This window comes from Halichoerus grypus, chromosome X, assembly GCF_964656455.1.
Source record: "Halichoerus grypus chromosome X, mHalGry1.hap1.1, whole genome shotgun sequence".
In the NCBI taxonomy this organism is placed as follows: Eukaryota; Metazoa; Chordata; class Mammalia; order Carnivora; family Phocidae; genus Halichoerus; species Halichoerus grypus.
This window is the reverse complement of record NC_135727.1, coordinates 35,756,373-35,781,744: the sequence shown is the minus strand read 5'-3', so window position 1 is coordinate 35,781,744 and position 25,372 is coordinate 35,756,373. Positions and strand designations below refer to the sequence as shown.

Genomic DNA, 25,372 nt, shown 5'->3' with positions numbered 1-25,372 from the left:
ATCTTTCGATCTGTTTCTCTGAATGATTTTGACTTTCTTTCAATCTTATTTAGATTCAGTTTACCGCTGGATTTCATTGCTTTTAGGATGGGGTGATGTTTTTCTTCCCTGAATTGCTGGAAATATGAACAGTGGTATGACTCTGGAGTTCCCTTAATGCTTCACAGCTTTGCTGATGGTCTTTTGGGTCTGTGCAAAAGTCCCTCTGCTTTGCAGTCTCCCCCCTTCCTGGCCCACCTTACATTCACCACAATAGGGAATCTCAATCTGCTGCCAGCCTTCAGAGAGCCGCTGCAGTAAGGACAGTGGAGGCAAGTGCATCAGAAGGGTTGATCTCAGCTCTCTAGCCTTGCCTCTGCTTTTAGCATATTTCTTTGTGTGATCAGCGAAGGCCCATGGCAAAGAGTTGGTGACTGACTAGGGCATGATTACACGTTTACTTAGTGTTTGTTGCTTTTTGCAAGACATGCTGATCTATCATGTGTACCTATACTTTGTCGTCACAGTTTTTTATAAGTCCTGCTGGCTTCTTGTTACCAGTCTATGTTTGATTATGTCTGCCTCCTCTGGCCTACTAAGGATAGATGTAGCTCTAGGTTTTTTCTCTACTTGTGAGTACTTGACACTTTCTGGAGATTATTTAAGTTAGCTTTATTTTTGTTCTCAGATCTTCAGTGAATTTTAAATGTTATGATTTTATGACTTACTTGGATTGTTTACATTGTTAGAGTAGGAATAATGGCTTTTTGCAATTTTCTATATTGTAAGTGTAAATCCATTATATTTCATTTTAATAAAGGATTTGCTAAACTTAAATTTAGAAATATATTAAATTTATTATTTATTGCTTCTCTAACTTGTGAAATCTGTGGCATATATAAGACTACAAATGGTATAAACCCAGGGATCATACTAGGTAGACCTACTCTTTGGCTCAACCCTGTATAGTGTAATTTATTTCCAAGATTGTGAATAAAGTGCACTGTGCTAAGTGAATTATTCATAATATTTGCATAGCTCCAAAATTATGATTAAATGCAATGAAAAGTTTGTGTTAAACTTCCAACTTTCTGATTTGATGTCAGAGCTTTGCCGTTGCAGTGAATTTTGAATGAGATCCAGCTTATGATTACTCTCTAGAATTAAGTCACAAATTAGAGTTTGAATCATGTCAGGGTTTGAATTAGACACCCTTTAAAAGAGGAAAAACAGTAAAGAAAATTATATTTTCTTTTTGCCTCAAAGGCTCCTTGTAGCTATTAGAAGTGTGTCTATGAAACAAATCTGTTATTATTGTCCTTTTAATTTTAACATTTGTAAATGAGTACATACCTAACTTTCACTTAAGTTCCATTTGATTATTTGCACAATTTAGGAAATCATTAGCTCAGAGACAGTAATGTCCACTGAACATATAGTACTCATTTCTGCCTCTCTACTTATCTAGATCTTACCTTTCCCTCAAGGTTCAGTGGACCCTAGCCCATATGAATTTCTTTATCAATAGTGTACTACTCAGTTAAACAAGTATCACTCGCCTTCATGTGGGCATATTTTCATACTCCAAAAATATTTCTTTGTTGAAAGTGGAGACATTATGATTTTCTTGATTTGGGCTGGCTAGCCCTCTTTGTACACATGTACACACACACACACAACACAAATGCTTGCTTACCTCACATGCCAGAGTTACATATTTAGGGTATAAGAATTTATGGGAGTCCGTGAACTTATAAGGCATTCATTATAGTTATAATAATAATATGAAATTTTAAGAATCTATCATTCACATTATCTAGGCATATCTGTAATAGTAAAATATCAAGCTTATGTTAGAAATTTCATGTTTTCCTTATAAATTTCTCTAAACTATGACTGTTATAGTTTAAATACCATCAGATAGATTCTCAGTATAAATATTTAAAATTGGTTTGTCTTTTATTAACTTGAACACTGAAATGGGTTTCTGTGTTGCATATTTTATATTTTAAACAAACAGATGTAGACGAATAAAATGATGAAATATGGTTATAGTTTTCTTTTAATCATTTTCAGAATTAATATTTGCTTTCTCAAGTCCTTTATACATCTTTCCTTCTTATCTTGACATTATGATCTCTCATGGCTTGTGTTTTGCTTGGTTGCTATAGAAATAGAGTGTATTCAAAATCTTGTGTTTATTTTTGCATTTGGTTTGATTGAAAAGGGTAGAAATCCTATCCTTCTGGATGCGTTAGGACAAGATGTTAGGTTTTTTCATCACTTCAACAGGCTCACCCCCAGACATTGGTTGTGCTTCCATAAATGAAAATGTTCATAGCGGCTGTTGCTAATAATGGGACTCTGGCTGCTCTGGGCAGAGAAAAATGGGTAGGTACTTGATTAACAACTCAGACTGATATCCAGAGACCGTTCTTTTCCCTAAAGAGCAATAACTCATTTGCAGAAGCTGGTTTGGAGGGTAAAGGAGAGGCCAATTGTATCAAACTGGCCAATATGGCAGTAGGTCTTTGAATTGATTCTGGTGCTCAGTTAGTAGTGGGTTGTTTTCAAAATGGCCAGGTGTTGGATTGAATTTATCTAGTTATAAATGAGTACAGTCTCAAGATTCATTTGGCTCCTGATATCCACTACGTTTCTCCGGGGATGCTTTAGGTCAATACAGGCAGATTGTGTTCACTATTTCTTGAGGGCCTCTGCATTTTCTTTAAGTTAGGAGTTACCACGAGAAGTAGCTTTATGTTTTGTAAGGAGAGATAATTTGACAAGGCTGACCACCTCTATCACAAAGATAACTAGAATTAATTAGAAAAGACACCAGTCTTACTGACCTTCTTGATTTTTTTACGATAGGATAACCAATTTAGGACTAATAGAATATTGAGAGAAGCCTTTTGAAACATTCTCTTGATGTAAAGTAGATCAGTTAAGTTAGCATTGTTTAAGATTCTTTATTTTAGTACCCCATTGGGCTTACTTTCATGGACTCTTATAAAAAGGTATGGAAAAATCTAGTGATTCTCTAGAATTAACACATGGAGGGATTATATTGTGGGGGTAATTCCTAGTTTTGATTTCTACTGTATTATTTTTCGGCTTATGATCAGGTAAGTGGTAACTTGATTTTGAATTTTAAGTTATCAATATTACAAACTGTGGCTTTGAGCATACTTATTTTCTCCTATAGGATCCTAAAATTAAGTCACTTTGCTGACCTTTTTGATTTCTGGAGCTAAAACTTGTACGTTCTTAAAGTGGCTGGAAGCAGTGATTTTAGGTGCAGAGGCTCCAGCCTTCCTAAAATGAGCTCAGATCTCATTGCCTAAGGAAATAGAACCATGTGAAAGGATTGTGAAGAACTCTGCAGAATGTAAGCAATTGCTATGGCTGCTGAAAATGACCAAGACAGGCCAGCAAATGTATCATCTATATGAAAGATATTTACCATGGAATAAAAAGAAATCATGTATTTTATGAAAATAATAGTGGCTTGAGTTCCCACAGAATTAAGACTACATAGACCACTTCTTTTTTAAAAAAAAGATTTTATTTAATTTTGAGAGGGAGAGAGAGAGCAAGCACAAGCAGGGGGAGGGGCAGAGGGAGAGGGAGAAACAGCGTAGCGTGGAGGCACAGAGGGAGAAGCAGACTCCCTGCTGAGCAGGGAGCCTGATACAGGGCTCAATCCCAGGACCCTGGGATCATGACCTGAGCCAAAGGCAGACACTTAACCAACTGAGCCACCCAGGCGCCCTAGACCACTTCTTAATTGTTGCATCTGACTTGGTGGGCTTTGGACCTGACAAGCCTGAACCAATTTGGTGAAGATAGTGTTGCACTAGTACCATTGTGAAATAAGAACACACTAAATAAAGGCCAGGGAGGGTGGAACTTCCGTGAGGAAAGGTGTCCAATAGATCTCAGTGAGTGTGCTACACATCTGGAAGGGCACGCATAGTTTAAATAAGTATGAAAAGTTATTTGTTCGAGCAACTTTTCTTTCTGAATCTTGGGAAAATGGGAAAATCTCACATGTAGCCTGGAATGTACTGATAACACTGTTTCGTTTTTCTTTTGGTGGAGGAGGAGACCAACTATTTTCATTTCTTATTTAAAATAATAAAAAAGAAGATGAAAGCAAAGTTTTATTCTAAAGGCTCAAATGAAATTTATAACAGGCAAAATAAATAAAAGAATATGTTTTTTTCCAGTGGCTTAAAAATATCCCTAAAGACCCTTTAGCAAAGGTTTGCTAGGCAAATTAAAACAATTACGAGAGCTTGCTAACCAGATGCAAAGCATATGTCTTGTTCTGTAATCAAGAAGAAACCTCTCAAAGGTCTGGTTTATGGGCTGAGGCAGTCCCACAGAGATCCATAGACAGAGAGATTTTGTTCCTTAAACCAGGGATTGAGAACCTTTATCTGTGAAAGTCCAGAGAGTAAATATTTTAGACTTTGCAGGACCTATAGTCTCTATCCCAACTATGTAACTCTCCCATTGTGGCATGAAAGCAGCCATAGACCATACATAAACAAATGGATGCAGCTGTGTTCCAATAAAACTTTATTTACAAAACCAGGCTGTGGTGAGGTTCTGCCCTGGCTGTAGCTAAGTGACTTCTGCCTTAAACCAAAGGCCTGGGGATAATTTGCTGTAAACAGGCAGGGATACGTTCAGCATATAACCCAGTTACCCCTTCTCACATGAGCAAATAAGCCTTTCCTTAGCTCTCTGTTCCTCTGTAGCTCCACTCTTGATTCATAGCCTAAAGGCAATTTTAGAAAGCGGCATGGACAGTGCTGAACTGTAATCAGCACACTGCAGCACTTTAAAAAGAAGGTGCCACTTTCGAGTTTCCCCTGGGTGTGCCAAATTACATGAAAGATAAAGGACACGCTAGTTGTCTTTGTGGGAAAAGACCCGTTCCTTCATAAGTGACATAGAGTAGCATTTCACTCAACACCGTTCCTTCATAAGTGACATAGAGTAGCATTTCACTCAACACAAGTTGAGCTTCAGTGGCTTTCATGAGCTTCTACAAAAAAAACTTTGGATTCAGAAAGGCTTCTGAATGCCTTTGACCTATCCTTATTTACTTGCGTTAGACCCAGCTGACCTTGAATTGTCATGCAACGAGAGGAGCATGAGCTCAGATCTCAGCTTTAAAGCATAGTAGCTGTGTGACTTGGTTACTTAGACTTTAACCTGTCTATATCTCTGTTGCCTAATCTGTGAAAGGGGAGAATGGTCATGGCCATTTCACAGGATTACTATGAAGGCTAAATAATATGAAATACATGAAACACAAAGAGATCTGTGTGTGTGTGTGTATAATATTAAATCAGAGGCCTATTTTATTCAATTCTTGCTTATCTTTGTAACCATGGCAATAACTCTGAGGAATAAACTACTGGAATATTTACAAGGTTACTATGTAATATTATCTGTACTCATGAGACAGTGGGTCAAGATGAACCAGTGGTCAGCATTTTTAAGTTAAACATGAAGGTTCATGATGTGTACCTGGTACCTAGTTGGGGGTCCATATCATGGCTGGCCACATGACAGTTGTGTGCCTACATGAACAACGCTCTTTAAGAACCGTGAACTCTAAGACTGAAGTGGACTTCCCTTGGCAAGGACATCTCCCACACATCCCTGAACTTTACAGTTTGACAGAAAAAAAACAAAAAAACAAAAAACAATTGTGTAATCCCCAGAGAGGGAGAACAAGAAGCTTGTTTTTAACCTTTCTACCCTTTACCTGTGGATATCTTTTTCCTGCTGTTATTGCACTGTACGCTTTGCTCTAATAAATCTTAGTCATGAGGGACGCCTGGGTGGCTCAGTCAGTTGAGCATCCGACTCTTGGTTTTGGCTCAGATCATGATCTCGGGGTCATCAGATTGAGCCCCTCTTTGGGCTCTGTGCTCAATGGGGAGTCGGCTTGAGATTCTCTCTTTTCCTCTCCCTTTGCCCTTCCCCCTGCTCATGGTCTCTCTCTTTCTCTCTCTCAAATAAATACATAAAATCTTTTAAAAAATCTTAGCCACGTGTATAACTGTATTTGAGTCATGTGAGACTAAGTGGGTGACTGTGGAACCCCTGAGATGTGAGATTTGATCTAATAGTATCTATCTACCTACCTACCTACCTATTTACCTACACATACATATACATTTTTCTCTTTTATGCTCTGAAAACCCAGCATGTGGTGATGTGGTAGCCAGTTTGTTTGCAGAACATCAATAGATTGAAAATCCAGGGGAAGGGGGCTTAAACAACTATAAATCAGCTTTGCCAAATGTATTATAATGATAGTAGTTATGGACTGGAGTTTGGAAATCTGGATTCTATTACTGTGTAAGTGATAGAAACTGGGGTTAAAGGGACCAAAATAAAATGCGAAAGAGATGTAGGTCGTATTCAGATACTGCCTCTCTATCAAAGCAATATTCAGAAAGTTTAGAAAAAAGGTAAGTATGGTCTCATGGCCAGAAACTGTGAAAACAAAAAGATGGCTCAAATGGAATATTGTATTCTGAAAATTATAAATTTTGTGAAGGAAAGAGAAAGAAGAGGAAACCAGAACTGTTAGCTTAGGTTGAAAGAACATGAGGGGAACAGATGGGGTGACGTCGAGGGTAGTAACACATAATCAAGGATGTGTTCAATGAGTGTGTGGATTTTTCATGGGAGTTAAGGTCCATAATAGGTTCAAGATTATATAAAGTGCCAAAGACAAAAACCAAAACAGTGATTTCACCTATGTTTACAGATGCAAAATGAAAAGGGCTAGGGGTCCTCTGCTTGGGGTAGATGGTATGATGTTAGCAGATAACAGAGAAGGAATCTCTTATGGTCAGCTCTCTTGTTCTCATCTTCATTAAGGCAAATGTTCTTCCAACCATAAAATGTATGAATGACATCAGAGAAAGGGAGTGATTAATAAGTGAGGAAAAACTGATATAAAAGAATTTAGAGCTAAAATTGATGGCAACCTTAGCTGTGCCAGGAATATACATTAGGGAAATGTAAACAAATTATATAATGCTGTACAGAAAGCGATTGACAAGATGTCCCACTTGGCCTTGGAAGATGACCTCGGCTCATCTTCAAATAATAATTGTACCAGTCTCCTATCTCCAAACCTATCTGTACCCTTCCTAACTTCTGTTTCTTTTGTCTCAGATGAATATTTTCCTTCTTATTCTACAGATGATATGTTCTCAGTTTTCTCAACCAACTTGTTTTATTCACTTATTCATCCATTCACTGATTCATTCAATAGATATTTATATTTGCCAGGCGCTGTTCTAGGAGCTGAGAATACATTAGCAAACAAGACAGGCAAAGATCTGTCTCTTGTGGAACTTACATCTAATCAAGGGAGAAAGTCAGTAAATAAGAAAGCAAATAAATATACAGTATGATTTCAGAGTGTGGTAAGATTCATAAAGGAAATTAAAAGAAAGGAGATATATAAAAAAGTGATTTGAGTTTGGTGGGCTATTTTAGATATGCTGATCCAGAAAGCCCTGTCTGAAGAAATGACATTTGAACCAACACCCAAGGAGCTAAATGTGTGAAGAGCTGGGGGGAAATCACAAATGTATAAGTCAGGGGTTGAAATGAGCTTAACAGTAATGGGACAGAAAGAAAATCAGTGTGTTCAAGTCTAGTGAACACTTGGGAGAATGGTAGAAGATGAGATTGAAGCGGTAAGTACCAATCCTATCAGATAGAACTCTGGAGACCATGAAATATGAGTGCTATTATAGTGCTTTAGGAAGACATCAGAGTTATAATATTTTATTTAAAAATTTTTTTAAAGATTTTATTTATTTGAAAGAGAGAGAGAGCACATAAGCAGGGGGAGCGGCAGCCAGAGGGAGAGGGAGAAGCAGGCTCCCTGGCTGAGCAGGGAGTCCAATGTGAGACTCCATCCCAGGACCCTGGGATCATGACCTCAGCCAAAGGCAGATGCTTAACTGACTGAGCTACCCAGGCACCCAGGGTTATAATATTTTAACAAGAGAGTTTTAGTCCTTATATGGAGAATGAATTATAAGAGAGTGCAAAAGCAAAAAGAGGTAACCCAGTCAGGAGGGTATTGCCATAAGGTGTGAGATGTAGGTAGCATGGATACAAGTGAGTAGCTATATGGAATGGTTGGATTTGGATTTTGCTTTACAGTTGGAGTTGACAGGACTTCCTAATGGATTGTGTGTCTTCTAGATTTTTGACTTGAGAAACTGGAGAGATGGAAATCTATGAGATGGGAAAGATAGTAGCATGAGAGTAGTATGGGGAAAGAGGAACAGTGTGGAAGAATAAAATAAACGTAAAGTCTTAGATATTATCAATTTCTATCTCTCTTTTGTGTTTTTAGCTTCTCTGATCTCTCCATCATTAGCCTCAGAGCGTGCTAAGTCTTTCCCACCCTAACTCCCCTAACCTTCTCTTAACTCTGCTTCTCTCTTGGAGTATTGCTCTCCTCTTCTTCTTTTCATCAATACATTTCTTGAAATAATCAACACTTATTATCACTACTTGCTCTCACATCATTTCCTCATTTATCATTTGCAATCCAAAGTGTGATACAGAAGTATAAAGATTTGACTTTTTTCTCCTATTTCTTTACTGACATAATGATTACCATGGATCTATACTATGTAGGCACAAGCTCAAGATGCTGATAAGGTCAAGCTCATAGCTGGGTTCCACTTAGTCAGCTTTTTTCTGTGCTGCTGCTGTAGGTGACACTCCAGACTCTAGCCACAGTGGTCTCAGAGACATCTCTGACTGTCCCAAAAGAGGCTGAGTGTAAGTGTACTGATGGACCATCACAAACAAACTGCAGAAGAGGCATACACATGCTCAAAGTATTAATAAGTGACCATCAGCAGGATTTGTTGACCACTTGAGTCCCTGTCAACTCTTAGTAGTTCAGTTCTGTTAAACATTTTGGATTGATTTGTACTGCCTTTGCTCAAGAACACTCCCTCCTTTTTCTTTCTTAATGTGACAGTTCCCCCTTCTGCCTAGGTAACAAGGTAATTCTCGAGAATGACATTACAATTGCATGCTGTTTGCAAACAGCCAGAATGTGTGTTTCATCAAATGTAAGGATAAGGTTAAGTAGAGATGTTCATCATGGTGCAATAAATTTTGTCAAGTGGAACGGACGAGGAAAGTCAGGTTTTTGAAAAGAAACTACGCAGTTAATTCAGGTCCCTCAGATCATACAAAAGTTGTGGAAGTAATAAATTGCTGTCTTAACATGTCCACTCTCATTTTTTTTTTATTCAAGTGGTTTTTACATCAGCTTTTTCTCTTACATCAAATTTGAATATATCTCTTCTCAGCGGCAATATCACAGCTCATGAAGTTTATCTGAGGCACAATTACTGCTGATTGAAACTTTGAGAGTAATGATTTTTTCCCCACATAATGTTAATTATTTCCATAATATAATTATGCATTCTGCTTTAGGAACTTTAATGAATATGGGAAGGAGAGATGTGACTTGGAAGTTCATTAGCTATCTAGTTTTCAAGACCTGTTCAGAGGAAGCACAAACTAAACTTATAGTTGAAAGAACACAGGCCTACGAGACCGGGCCCATGGGCACTACCACCTCGGGTCTGTTTGCCCTAGGCTTCCTCTCCTCCATCTTTCTAGGCTTCCATTTTTTCATCTGAAAAATGGAGAAAACAATGCCCATCTTATATTTCTCATGAAGTTGGATTTTCAGAGATAGATACAATTTCAAATATTCTAACTCCTTGACAGGACATTTGTCTTACTTTCTGGCTCACAAAGCGCAGTTACAGCTGATATATGTTGTATAACTAAGGTCGTAGGGAACTAGAAGCTACAATTCAGCCTGGCTTTTATGGCTCTCATTTTATGTGCAATTATTGTTCTCTTTTGTCTTTATGGCTTTTAGGCTCAAGATAAAAGTTCTAAAGCATGAGAGGTGAAAAAGCAGCTATTCACATCTCCTAGTAACCTTCAGTTTGTCATTCCTTTTGCAGTTTTCCAGAGAAATATGGCAGTTGTCAACTCTCACGAAGACTGAGAATATGGTTGAGGGAATCACAGACTTATGGATTTTAGAGTTGGAAAGACCATCTTGCTTTCAGGTGAGTGAAAAGAAGCCCTAAAACAATTCACTCATGGCTGCCCTTCCTGTGTCCTTTGTAAAGGAAGAACAATCGTTGAAGAAAATGGAGGAGGGGATTCTTGGCAGAGAGTGCCAGAGGATAGGAAAAGCTGGCCACTGTTAGGGTTTACATAGGTCCATTACACAGAAAAACAGAAAAGTTGTGTCTCCTGTGGATCCACAGAATCTGGAAGCAGGAACCAAACAAGGGAAGCTAGTGTTCACATGGAGAACTAAGGGGAGCAAGGTAAAGGCCTATTTGGAAAGACAATGATACAACTACTACCTATTAATTTAAGAAAAAATCCCTTTGAGCTATCGCACAACAGACTTTAATCTCTAGGAATGCACTTCTGAAAAATAGCCTGACATCAAGATAATGCTTAGTCCAACAAAATTTCATAAGTTTCAGTGGCTGCAAAACTTGATAGGCTTTGTGAGTTGCAGGATTACAATGGTTATGTTAGAATGAGGTGAAGAGGGGCAATCAAAAGTAGGAGACAAGTGGACTCAAGTGAAGGCCAAAAGAAATATATTAAGGGTCACTCAGGACTAATCTTAGAAAATTGAAATTAATTGTGAATGCAGGGAGACTACATTGGTGATGTACAGAGATAAGTAGAATTTGCTCATCTGAACAAAGGTATTCTTCTGACTAGGAAAAGTTCTTGGTGGTGGTAACATTATCAAGTAATGTTTTGATATCCCCAGAATGCCTAAGGTGATGAAGTTATGGTAGTTCATTAATAACTCAATTATGGTTTTCTTTTATTTTTTTATCAGTTGGATGATCATTTAGTTATTCAACAAACATTATATTTATTGAGTTATATATCTGATATAATATAAAAACACTTGCCCTTGAACTTTTCAGCCATAAACACATGTAAAATTGTAATTCACTTGCAAGAAGTTTTACCTTTGAAAATAGACCAAAATTACCCCAAGATGACTAAGTTAAAAATAATCAGGAAGTTGTCTTTTGACACTTTTGCCAGATAGTTATCTTGGGAACTCTGTATTTTAAAGCATCAAATTATTTTCCTATCTATGTGGAAGATAGAAACAGTGCTTCATATGATTTTCCATAAAAATCCAAAGTTTACTCTGGCTATGTTTTGTTGCATGAATCTCTTGGGTACAAGTACTTCGTTCTTTGCAATAATGGTTGTTTACTTAGCTATAAGCAGGAGATCTGCTTGAATGTTTTCTCATTGATTTTGTTTTCTACACACCTTCAATTTGTGACGAGAAATGAATTATAATGTGTATGCTGTACCAAAATGGACAGCAATGGCAATCTGATTTATATACACCAGACTATTTCCACTGACAAAACAAATAGAACAATAGAACCAAAATGATAGCAGTAAATTTGTAACGTTATCAATTCGCTCTCGCCACAGTCCATACCTATTCAAAAGATGGATGAATTGCTAACCATTTTAAGGATGTTCAATGAAAAATTCCTTAGTTTCCTTTTGTTATCTGTGCCTAACATTTGTTGCTGACTTCATTAATTATACAGCTAAGGAAAATGTGCAAACTCAAATGTTTTTCTTTTGTATTACAACCGTATGTGTTTAAGTAAATGGAATAAAATAAAGTGCTAACAGGCAGCAATTCCTTAATGTTGAAAATGATTTTAGAGTTTACAACCCTAAAGAGATTCCACCCTCTCCCTGAACAAGCTGGGATGAAGGTACTTTTTACTTAATAACCATCAGTTAGCATCAAATCATGCTGATGGTGTTGTATGGTGACAGTAGCTACGGTTGTGGTAAGCACAGCATAATGTATAGAGTTGTGGAATCATTATGTGGTAAACCTAACACAAATGTAATATTGTGTGTCGACTCTACTTTAATAAAAATGTTTTAAGAATTTCAAAAAGGGATTTTGCTGAAACAACAGCTAATCAGAGTAAGTCTTCTGCCAAGCCACTATGGCAGAGTCATCATGATCACACTATCTAGTCCAGGGTAAAGAACAGTATCAAATCACTGAACAAAAATATAATCAGGAGTTGAGCCAAAATACCAGGTTATTGAGAAGAGAAGTTAGAAATCAAGATAGAGTAAGCAGGATAGAAAGATATTAGAGGCACATTCCCAAGTCAAAGTTAAGACAGTTAGGAATCCTAAACTGGAAAGAGAATGAGAGAAAAAATTGTCAATATAGAAAAGAAGGTCCATGAAGGTACGAGTAGTTGTGGTTTGATGGGGGCAGTGGTAAGTTATTTCCTCTGTCTTGATCTTGCATTTCAGATTAACCTTAGCATACTCAAGCATACTTAGCTAGCCATCTTCCCTAGAGAGTTCAGGCAGTGTCCAAAGTGGCAAAACCTCTGACTTTTGATTCATCAGAGTTGGAAAGCATACCCAAGTGACATGTCTACATTTGCTATCAGTTAATTTGGTGAAATATAAAGTCTAGTATGATTTGGCACTCGTCTCTAGACATAACCAAAGTTTTTTTCCATTGTACGTCAAACAGAAGGAGAATAGTTTTTTAATTAATTAATTAATTAATTAATTATTATTTATTTTTTCTCAAAATGGTCTTACCTTGTTTATTAAATGAATGTATTTTTATTTTTATATTTTATTTATTTATTTATTTTTATTATGTTCATTTAACCAACATATAGTACATCATTAGTTTTTGATGTAGTGTTCAATGATTCATTAGTTGCATATAACACCCAGAATAGTTATTTTATTTTTTAATATTATTTATTATGTTATGTTAATCACCATACATTACATCATTAGTTTTTGATGTAGTGTTCCATGATACATTGTTTGCATATAACACCCAGTCCTCCATTCAATACGTTCCCTCTTTAATACCCACCACCAGGCTAATGCCTCCCCCCACCCTTCTCCCCTCTAGAACCCTCAGTTTGTTTCTCAGAGCCCATAGTCTCTCATGGTTCGTCTCCCCCTCCGATTTCCACCCCCTTTCATTTTTCCCTTCTTACTATCTTCTTCTTTTTTTTTTTGTTTGTAACATATAATGTATTATTTTTTTCAGAGGTACAGGTCTGTGATTCAACAGACTTACACAATTCACAGTGCTCACCATAACACATACCCTCCCCAATGTCTATCACCCAGCCACCCCATCCCTTCCACCCCCCACCACTCCAGCAACCCTCAGTTTGTTTCCTGAGATTATGTTTTCATTTTGTGTTCCATGCATTTTAAATTTTCAACTTTTTGAGGAAGCTCCATACTGTTTTCCAGAGCGGTTGCACCAGCTTGCATTCCCACCAACAGTGTAGGAGGGTTCCCCTTTCTCCACATCCCCACCAACATCTGTCATTTCCTGACTTGTTAATTTTAGCCATTCTGACTGGTGTGAGGTGGTATCTCATTGAGGTTTTGATTTGGATTTCCCTGATGCCGAGTGATGTTGAACACTTTTTCATGTGTCTGTTAGCCATTTGGATGTCTTCTTTGGAAAAATGTCTGTTCATGTCTTCTGCCCATTTCTTGATTGGATCATTTGTTCTTTGGGTGTTGAGTTTGATAAGTTCTTTATAGATTTTGGATACTAGCCCTTTATCTGATATGTCATTTGCAAATATCTTCTCCCATTCCGTCGGTTGTCTTTTGGTTTTGTTGACTGTTTCTTTTGCTGTGCAAAAGCTTTTTATCTTGATGAAGTCCCAATAGTTCATTTTTGCCCTTGCTTCCCTTGCCTTTGGCAATGTTTCTAGGAAGAAGTTGCTGTGGCTGAGGTCAAAGAGGTTGCTGCCTGTGTTCTCCTCTAGGATTCTGATGGACTCCTGTCTCACATTGAGGACTTTCAACCATTTTGAGTCTATTTTTGTGTGTGGTGTAAGGAAATGGTCCAGTTTCATTCTTCTGCATGTGGCTGTCCAATTTTCCCAGCACCATTTATTGAAGAGACTGTCTTTTTTCCATTGGACATTCTTTTCTGCTTTGTCGAAGATTAGTTGACCGTAGAGTTGAGGGTCCATTTCTGGGCTCTGTATTGTGTTCCACTGATCTATGTGTCTATTTTTGTGCCAGTACCATACTGTTTTGATGATCACAGCTTTGTAATAGAGCTTGAAATCCAGAAAGGTGATGCCACCAGCTTTGCTTTGCTTTTTCAACATTCCTCTGGCTATTCGGGGTCTTTTCTGGTTCCATACAAAGTTTAGTATTATTTGTTCCATTTCTTTGAAAAAAGTGGATGATATTTTGATAGGGATTGCATTAAATGTGTAGATTGCTCTAGGTAGCATTGACATCTTCACAATATTTGTTCTTCCAATCCATGAGCATGGAACGTTTTTCCATTTCTTTGTGCCTTCCTCAATTTCTTTCATGAGTGCTTTATAATAAAGTTTTCTGAGTACAGATTCTTTGCCTCTTTGGTTAGATTTATTCCTAGGTATCTTATGGTTTGGCGTGCAGTTGTACATGGGATCGACTCCTTAATTTCTCTTCCTTCTGTCTTGTTGTTGGTGTGTAGAAATGCCACTGATTTCTGTGCATTGATTTTATATCCTGCCACTTTAGTGAATTCCTGTATGAGTTCTAGCAGTTTTGGGGTGGAGTCTTTTGGGTTTTCCACATAAAGTATCATATCATCTGCAAACAGTGAGAGTTTGACTTCTTGTTTGCTGATTTGGATGCCTTTTATTATTTATTTATTTATTTATTTATTTATTTATTTATTTATTTATTTTTGTTGTCTGATTGTTGTGGCTAGGACTTCTAATACTATGTTGAATAGCTGTGATGATAGAGGACATCCCTGCTGTGTTCCTGACCTTAGGGGGAAAGTTCTCAGTTTTTCCCCATTAAGAATGATATTCGCTGTGGATTTTTCATAGATGGCTTTTATGATATTGAGGTATGTACCCTCTATCCCTATACTCTGAAGAGTTTTGATCAAGAAAGGATGCTGTACTTTTTCAAATCCTTTTTTTGCATCTATTGAGAGGATCATATGGTTCTTGTTCTCTCTTTTATTAATGACCTGAGCCAAAGGCAGACGCTTAACTGACTGAGCCACCCAGGTGCCCCTGGCTTGATGTTATCTTAATCTGTCATTTTTAGACTCTTACTAATCTTATGTATTCATCTGCAAAATGTTTTGTCTAGTGAGCCAGTTTATTATACAATAAAAGTAAAGCTCTAAGCAGATGTTCTGTATTCTGTCCCCACTTATTACCATTGTGACTCTGGATAAGTCAACTAATTGTTTAGAGCTTCAGTTTATTCATTTTTTAAATGGGAGTAATAATAACAAAATGTGTGGTAATTTGCATGTCAAATGAAGAGGATGCTGACGATGTTGATGAGGACAATAATAATTGAAAGCTTTTTGCAAATTGTAAGTGATAGTATTGTTGCTATTTTATTCTTAGGTATTTAAAGATTTCCCTTCTTTTACTAGTGTGTTGATAATATGGCAATTGTTGATTGAGAGAGAGAAATTAATTACTAGAGTATAAGATATAATGTCAGTTTCTATAGAATCCACATGATTCCATAGACAAATAAGTGAATGTAATATTGCAGGGTACTGGCTGAACTACCTGGATGGGCTTTGGGATAGGAAGGAGAAATTGGAACTAAATGAAAATACAAATTAAGTGGGTCTATAACTGGTTGAATGACCCTAGAGAAAGATAAATAAAGAGTTGATATTAACCTAGAGAGAGAAGTTTCCTTTAGAATGACTCTATGTACTTTTTACTAATGATTGGGATGGGGATATTCATGACATGATAATTAAGTATGTGGAGGGATAGCTCAGATTCAGAATCTCAAGAGACCATAAGAGTCTGAACTTATGGACTGAAACTATCAAAATGAAATTTGGTAGGGAAAAATGTAAAGATCTTCAATTTGTTTCTTATCCTAACTGTTCAAGTACAGAATGAATATGACATAGCTAAAGAGTAGGAGGTAAGAAAAAGGTCTGGGTGTTTGAATTGACTATAGATACTGAGTAATGAGGTAGCTAGGGAAAGCTAATATGAAGAACCCAGAACATCAGAGTTCCTTGAAGCCTGGGACATTTGGGGGAATGGTGTAGTAGGGTTACCTTTCTGCTACATAGTAAGACTATGTAGACTAACTCTGCTTCTTTCTGCTCTTCTTTCATTCTCCTGTATTTCCACATTGGGGTTGAAAGAGAAACTGGCATAAGATTCAGGAGAACTCTGGGGTGCCTGGGTGGCTCAGTTGTTTAAGCATCTGACTCTTGGTTTCTGCTCAGGTCATGATCTCAGGGTCTTGGGATTGAGCCCCACATCAAGCCCTGTGTCGGGCGCTGCGCTCTGTGGGGAATCTGCTGAGGATTCTCTCCCTCTCCCTCTGCCCCTCCCCCGTGCTATGCTCTCTCTCTCTCTCTTTCTCTAAAATAAATAAATAAATCTTTAAAAAAAACTCAGGAGAAGTTGGAGGGAATTTCACCCAAGTTTAATAAAAGCCAGAATATATGGTCATCTTTATTATGTAGGGGGTATGTAACATATATTAATAAAGCTTGTGTTCTTTGATATCAACATTAAGTCTCATCAGATTATGTGATTTCATTGTGTAAGCTACTAATGTCTGTTAAAAAATAAAAACAAATGCAGGCTCATGTAATTCTGAGGAAAAGAAGGTTCCACTGCATTCAAGTTCTCCTAACATAGAACTTATTTTTTATTTTACCTTTCCTTCTATATTAGTTAGGGTTCTCCAGAGAGAAATTATTTTAAGGAATCAGCTCACATGATTGTGGAAGCAAGTCCAAAATCTGCAGGGTAAGACAGCGGACTGGAGACCCAAGGAAGAGCTGCAATCTGAATGCAAAGGCAGTCTGTTGGCAGAATTCCTTCTTCCTCAAGGAAGTCAGTCTTTGCTTTATGAAGGCCTTTAAATAATTAGATGAGGCCCACTCACATTACAGAAGATAATCTACTTTATTGAAATCTACAAATTTAAATGTTAATCTCATCCCAAAAAACATCTTCTCAGAAACATCCAGAAGAATGTTTGACCAAATATTTGGGCACTATTGTGCAGCCAAGTTGACACATAAAATTAGCCATCATGCCTTTTGTTTCAAAGTCCTAAAGCTCTTATGCTTAAATCCTTAAGTTTCCTACCTGAATAAGACATACAAAATCACTTGATGGATATGACTGGAATTGAAGGCATGACATGGAAGAAGAATTAATGAAACCCCCTTTAGGACACACTGTAAAACCTCAGATTCAGACAGCAGTTTGTCACTTCATTCAATAAAATATTTTTGAGCACCTAAAATGTGCCAGTCCAGGACTGTGCTCTACACTGAAGATGCTATGGAGAGCAAAACAGGCATGGCCCCTACCCTTATGGAGTTATAGTTTGGTAAACTAAAGCAACCAGATATTAACTGAAGGATCATATAGATACATGTAGTACTTTGAAATAGTTTGATGAAACCTCAGTCTGGATGGTTCAGAAATGAAATTTGAGCTGAAATATGGATGATTAGAAGTTAACTAAGCAAAAGGAGAACCAACATGTGGTAACACTTGTATGAGGAGGGAGCATGGTGAATATGAGAGTCTGAGGGGTTAGTGTGGTTAGGGAAGAACGAGTAAGAGAGAACATGATTCAAATGAGAATGTAAGTGTACTTAGGGATGAGGTCATAGGAAGTCTTGATGAGCATATTAAGGAATTTTGCCTTTATCCCAAGTGTTACAGGAAAGCACTAAAGACTTTTTAGCAAAGGGAAGACATAATCAGATTTTCTTTCAAACACCTCATTCTGAGTGTGGAGAACAGTCTGGAGGGAGAGAAGAATGGATGAGGATTAGACCAATTAATAAGTTAATGATTTTTAGGGCAGGAGAAGATGAAAGCATAGGCTACAGAGTTAGTGGTAGACATAGAAAGTAGTAGATGGATTGTAGAGATATTTAAGTGGACTTGGTGATGGATTGAGTATATGGGGTAAAGGAGAGAGAGTGCTGAACTGAATAGATGGTGATATCACTTGGAAGTTTAAGTGGCACATAAATAGGACTAGGTTGGGGAGGCAAAAGAAGAGTATCAGGTATTTGTTTATATTTTTGAGGTGCCACTGAGACATCTGAAAAAGAGTATACATGAAACTGTTGGGTATACTGGCTTGGAACACAGAGGAGAGATTTGTTCTAGAGACAAAATTTTGAGTAATTTTCCTACAGGTGGAAAATATTTCAGCAGTTTTGCTCTCTTCATTTTCTTAATGACAAAAATCAAGAAATAGGGGTACTTGGGTGGCTTAGTCAGTTAAGCGTCTGCCTTCGGCTCCAGTCATGATCCAAGGGTCCTGGGATCAGGCCTCGAGTTGGGCTCTCTGCTCAGCAGGGAGTCTGCTTCTCCCTCTCCCTCTGCCATTCCCCCTGCTTGTGCTTTCTCACTCTCTCTCTCTGTCAAATAAATAAATAAAATCTTAAAAAAAAGAAAAATCAAGAAATAGGTGGATTGACTTGTCCAAAGTTACACAGCTTAAACAGCCTTCATTGAGACTATGTCTTTTGAATCCATACATGGTAAATAAATGCATATACCTATCATATTTTTTTTAATTTTAAGAATCTAGCTCACACTTCAGGGGTGGATAAAGTTTAAGGAGGGCACATGTTGTGATGAACACCTGGTGTTGTAAGTGATGAATCACTAAATTCAACTCCTGAAACCAATATTATACTATATGTTAACTAACTAGAATTTAATACTTCAAAAAACAAAATAAGTAAAATAATCTTTTCACCAGGAATGAAGGATAAATTAAGTAGTAGAATGCCTCTTTTATAGTTTTCAGAGTGCAGATCCTTTACCTCTTTGGTTAGGTTTATTCCTAGGTATTTTATGGTTTTTGGTGCAATTGTAAATGGGATTGATTCCTTAATTTCTCTTTCTTCTGTCTCATTGTTAGTGTATAGAAATGCAATTCATTTCTGTGTATTAATTTTATATCCTGCCACTTTGTTAAATTCCTGTGTGAGATCTAGCAATTTTTTGGATGAATGGATAAAGACGATGTGATATATATATATATATATACACACACACACACATACACACACATACATACAGTGGAATATTATATACAATGGAATATTACTCAGCCATCAAAAAATGAAATCTTACCATTTGCAACGATGTGGATGGAACTAGAGGGTATTATGCTAAGCAAGTCAATCAGAGAAAGACAATTATATTATTTCACTCATGTGTGGAATTTAAGAAACAAAACAGAGGATCATAAGGGAAGGGAGGGAAAAATAAGATGAAATTAGAAGGGAGACAAACCATAAGAGACTCCTAACCATAGGAAACAAACTGAGGGTTACTGGAAGGGAGGTGGGTGGGGGGATGGGGTAACTGGGTGATGGGCATTAAGGAGGGCACGTGATGTAATGAGCACTGGGTGTTATATACAATTGATGAATCACTGAACTCTAACTCTGAAACTAACAATATACTATATGTTAATTGAATGTAAGTAAACTAATAAAATTTTTGAAAAAGAATTCCTCTTTTTATAATGTAACATATTGATCCTATAGTAAGCTGTATAATAGATAAGAACCTTCTACCATGAAAACTATAGGGTTTTTTTTTTTTGTCACTAAAATAATCATGTCACTAGCTTTGGAATTAGGCTGTCTAAATGAAAACACAAATCATTTCACATTATCTGACATAAATTAACCCCAGGGGAAATCTCTTCAAATGGAATTTTTTAGGTTTCTTTGAACTGACTCTTGTAATTTCCTAGGAGAGAAAAAATGAATAGTGAAATCTACCTATAGAAGAATTATTTAATTATACACCCATCTGCTCAATATCTTGACCTATGCAATTTGTTTTGAGATGAGAATGCTTGTTTTTCCCCTTAGCTTGAGAATATAATCACATTATAAATTCCACAGTTTTAATATCAATAAATGTATTAGCTATTTGCTGAGTAACCAACATTGTGTTCGCTATTATGAATAATTACAAAAAATTGAAACCAAATAAAAACCTATGACATGGCTCTTGTACTTAATGTCTGTTTAAATTATGGGTTATATGAGGTGATACTTTGATGAAAAATTAAGAGTAATCTGTAAATATATATTCTAAAACCTAATAAGTGGTATTGACTCTCCATTCTATTGAAATTCCCAGAAGGGAGATTACCCTCTCATCTCTAGCAATTGTAGATGGCTTGATAGAGGAAGGGGGACTGGAGCTAGACAGGAAAAGAAGAGTTGGCAGTTTTAGTCTCATTGTCTCCTTGCCCTCATACCCTGTAAGAGAAACTAGCCCATCAATATTTTGTACTATATGTCTCTTCTATCTCTCACCCTACCTGGCCACTTGGTTGGCTATTTGATCCATGATGAATCCATAGACTGTTTAGTGACTTATTTAATTGTGGACTAATGCAAAAGAGATGAGCTGGGTCAACCAGATCCCTGGACTCTGAATTTTCACTTAAGAAATATAGAGAGACTGATATTATTAGTAGTAGAGGTCTTGATGTATAGGACAGTAAAGGAGGCCATAATGGCCATTTCCAAGGCAAACATATAAGAAGCAGAAAATATAAGGGGGCAGAAATTTTGAGGAAGCAGAAAAGCCTATTTGATAGAAAAAAGAAAAAAGAGTAAATGCACAGGGTGATGTTGAAAGTAGCAGATGAGAAGTAGAATGACCGTTATAACCCATGAGAGATAAATGGAGAGAATTGCCAATTTTTAGAGATTCCCCAGTTGTTAGAGCCTTCCAAGTTACAATGTTAATTTTAGTGTACATATTTCCTTACAGTAAATTCCCCACTGCTTTATTTCTATTAATTGGATAAGCTACATAAAGAATCTAATTAGAATAGAAAGTTTGGATTGAGATGAATAGAGAGGAGGGGCATTTCAAGTGGGAAGGACTAGCACATGCCAAAGGAGGGAATAATGAGTATAGTATGTTAGAGAGCCTGATGATCATGCTGGCAAGTGTTAGAGATACTAGTTGGAGGAGTGATAATATAAGATTAGATATATAGGATGAGCCCAAATTCTGGTGGCATCACAGAATCAGTTGAATAATTTGGTTGAGAGCTTATAGGCTGTATAGTAGCCTACCCAGTGTTGGAAGATGGCTAATTTAGAAGATGAATTGGTTGGAGCAATGGTGCTAGCTCAGAAAATATTGTAGCAATTCAGGCACAAGGTAAAATATGGTCCACAATGGTAAATATGTGGCAGGCATTCCTCTGTTTCCCATTCCCAGGCCATGGTACATTGCTAATTGATTATGGCATTCTTCACCTGGTGAGCATGGGTGGTACCTTAGCATCATTTTCTGAATGGTCCTCCAAGCAGTGAATGGCCTTTGGTTGGAGTTATCAAGCAAAATGAAATTTATTTGCAGCCACTGGACTGGCACATTTTACTATTTTGGAAAAAAGAGTTTTGATAGTAAATCTAAGCCTACAGAGTATCTATGTATATCCTGGGCCCTTTGTTTCTCTGCATATAGAGCTCAAATCTCGCTATATCAAACAATAAGGAATGGTTCAATGGTTTGTAGCAGAATGTACTTGTTTGAAATACTATTCTAGTAAGTAGAACATTAATGGAGTGTGGGAATTTTTAGTCGTTAGGTTTTAGTTATATTAATAGAAATCATTTAAAATGGGCAATCCATACAGTTTTTACTTCTTAGGACACCTTTTACTATAAACATTCATAAACTCGTAATAGTAATTGTGCTTTTGATATATGAGTTAATTGAAAAAATACATAAAGATAGATAACTATAGTGACCTTAGTGAGCCTTCTTAGAAGTTTATCTTTTGTTCATTACAAAAGCATATATTTTTCCAACTTCGAGTTAATACACAGAAATGGCTTACATGTTTATTCTGCTTACTAACACTGTTTGGTGCATGCACTCTCAGAGCCACAGCAGAGAAACATTGAATAAATGTATGTTCCCCAGAGAGCTTTGAGATCAAATCTGAGTGATGAACAAATGGGGAGGCAGGGCCACATGAACTCTGGGTTGTGAGAAGAGGCCAACAGAAAGACCACAGGTGAAGTTTTTCCTGAAGAAGAGTACAACATATCTGCCTTTAAGTGGTACCCTAACTTTTCCCTGCTTGTCCTGGAAAATCTTGTCACACCTCCTCTGTTTCTGGCTAATTAAAATGTATGGGCATGATTATAGTCTAATAGCTTAATCCTCTAGATCCTTTTACTCAATAAATCTCAATTTTTCATGTATTAGCAGGAGTGGGTTTGGGAAAAGTCCTGGCAGACATGAGATGGGGAGACAGAATGAGGAAACCAGCCATGTCATGTCATGTATTCCATTTATAGACAATGCTTGGTCTTCTTAGGCATTTGCAAGCTCTGTTTAAAACTGTACACTTGGGACACCTGGGTGGCTCAGTCGGTTAAGCATCTGCCTTCGGCTCAGGTCGGGATTTCGGGGTCCTGGGATCAAGTCCCACATTGGGCTCCCTGCTCGGCGGGGAGCCTGCTTCTTCCTCTTCCTCTGCCTGCCACTCCCCCTGCTTGTGTTCTCTCTCTCTCTCTCTCTCTCTCTCTGTGTCAAATAAAAAAATAAATAAAATCTTAAAAAAAAACTGTACACTCTTTCCATCTCCTTTATCCATAAACTCCACTGCTGCCAATGAGTCTACAACTCATATTCCAAACCATTGACCTAAATTGTCTTAAAATTATCTGGGGCTTTTTTCTTTCCTGATTCTGCTATGCAAACATTTGAATTAAGTAAAAATTACTGACAATTTAAAGGCAGCAAAGTTTACTACTGCATGTTATAGTGGATGTTCTATTTTAAAGAAAATCATTTTCTGGAGTGCCATAGCTAGCTAGGTCAAGGATCAGAGGTCTAATTCAGCAAAGACCAGACCACAACCAGACAAATAATAAAAGCAAATTGTGACTTAAGCATCTTAGGAAAGAAAACAACATGTAACTAGAAAAAAAGACAAAGTAGGAATGGGGTTAGCTGAAAAATAAATTGGAATAGTATAAATGTGAATTCAAAGTATTACCTTGTATAAAAGTCAGAGATTCACATAAGCCTAGGATGAGGGCCCTCATAGAACCAGGATGTTTTTGCATAAACTGAGGCAAAAAAAAAAAACGTCATATATTTTGGCTGAAGGTATTTATTACTTTAGAGACCAAAGAAAAGTAAAGCTCTAGCACATAAGACTACATATGGAAACAGAATGGAATTCAGGATGACACTTTGGATAGCTAGTTAGACCTGGACCTGGGATAGATACAAGGGATATGTGATTAAATGCATTTGTTCATTGATCAGGTAAAAATAAGCATGTGCCAGACACTTTGGGGTGTTCTCAGACTATAGACATCATCCTTGGGTTCAAGGAGTCTAGAAAGACGAATGAACGTGTCACAAAAATGATTATAATATGTCTCAGTTTCCTCATTAAAGAAATATTTATTGAACACCTACTATATGCCAGGCACCATGTTATTCCATAGGGATATAAGGTATAGTGATGAGTAAGACAGTCATGACTCTCATCCTTATAGAGCAAGGAGTATAGCATGTTATCATAGAAAATTCTTGTGTATTAAAGAAGGTTCTAGAATTAAGGAGATACACATAAAACTTAACTACTAAGCCTTAAGTGGCTTGCCTATTCAGTTCCTAAGTTTGTGTAATTTCTTACCACCAAAAGTAAAAATCCATTTACATATGCATCCATCCTTTCCTTCTTCTTTCCTGTTATAATAGAAATATCTCTAAAACTACCTTGCCAAGTACTCTTGCCCACTCTTTGGAGAAAAATTAGACTCTGTTGCCATCAAGGCTATATTGCCAAGGAATAGAAGGAAGAAGTGAGAAAAGGTCAGTGTTTGTTAGGATGTCATCACCTTGTAAAGAAACTCTAATCCTGAGCTTTTAGGGGTCATTGTTGATGTGCTGAAGAGAATAGACAATATAACGAACTTTAAGTAAAAGGAGGCAATATTATCTCCCAAACTAAAAGCATGAATATTACTAGTATGTATGTGATTTGGCTCCTCTTGGGCTTTCGGCTCTATTTAGAGTATAATTATTTGGTGTAAAGCAAAGTATAATGATCAAAACAATAGAGTGGGGTTTCTTAAACAATCTGCTACTGCATGTTTGGGTTCTTAACTTTGGAATCAGAAGAGTTCCAGATTAGATGTATTGTATTAAGGGCAAAAGGACGGGTTAGTAGACCCATGGTACTAGTTAAAACTGGCACTTTGTAAAGATGAGATCGTGGTTGAACCCGCTCATCTCTTATTAATTTGGTGATGCTACAGACCTATTTGAAGACCAGAGAAAGCCAGAGGTTTGAAGCTGTGACAGCTCAAAACTAATGAGACTGAAATTGATAGATGCTATGAGTCAGTCCTTAATTTTATTATCAATGCTTACCATAGCAGCAGGCCTCTCTGATGTGATCTGATTTGAATTCCAGTCACCACCAAAAGGCCTCCCATATACTTTTGACATCCCCAAATCCTGAGAGGTCACCTTTAAAATGAACTAACATAACAGGAAATTTTCCTCTTCATTATTAGATGGGCTCAAAACCTAGGAACATGGGGATTTAAATGGGATGGGATAGAAGAATGAGAAGGAATTTTTGGGTGGGAAGCATTGTCAAGGAAGATAAAGCAGTTTACAGGGTTATAGTGGGGGGTCTTTGAACAGCATTGTCAAGTTGTAGAGTGCTAATTCAGGATGGCCAAAAGGCATCATGGAATGAAGTGGGAACTGAGAGGGGATGGCAGCTAGGAACTAGGATAAAACTACAGAAATTATTGCATCTAAAACAAACATCTGTGGTTTTGCAGGAGGTACATGATTCAAAATTTATTTTTCTCTCTGTGTTTGCAGGATAACATCCTTGCCAAATGGTATCAAAGTATGTAATTTTGCCAAAGGTATGTATACAGCATTTTCTCTCTTCTGACCTTAGGATGTCAGACAACAAACTGTTGATAATTGCTGTTTATTAGGATAGAAGGGAAATATATATCTTGTTGAACACCCCTTGAAAGGATCTTTCAAGGACATCATTAGGCAGCCCCCAAGTGGCCTATTCTCCCTGGACTTTGGGGCCAAAATGAGACAATCAAATATTTTACTCTCAATGTGGTTTGGGCATCAAGCCT

General features: G+C 37.1%; 1 long non-coding RNA gene across 1 annotated transcript in view; it reads left to right on the top strand.

Annotated features, from left to right (window-relative positions):
- The window catches only part of LOC144380494 (uncharacterized), a 135,621-nt gene extending 110,480 nt beyond the window's left edge, over positions 1-25,141 (top strand). Inside the window, exons 3-4 of the long non-coding RNA XR_013444666.1 lie at positions 10,044-10,151; positions 25,095-25,141. This is a non-coding gene — a long non-coding RNA (uncharacterized LOC144380494). The remainder of the gene's footprint in view (positions 1-10,043; positions 10,152-25,094) is intronic.
- The last annotated feature ends 231 nt before the right edge of the window (positions 25,142-25,372 follow it).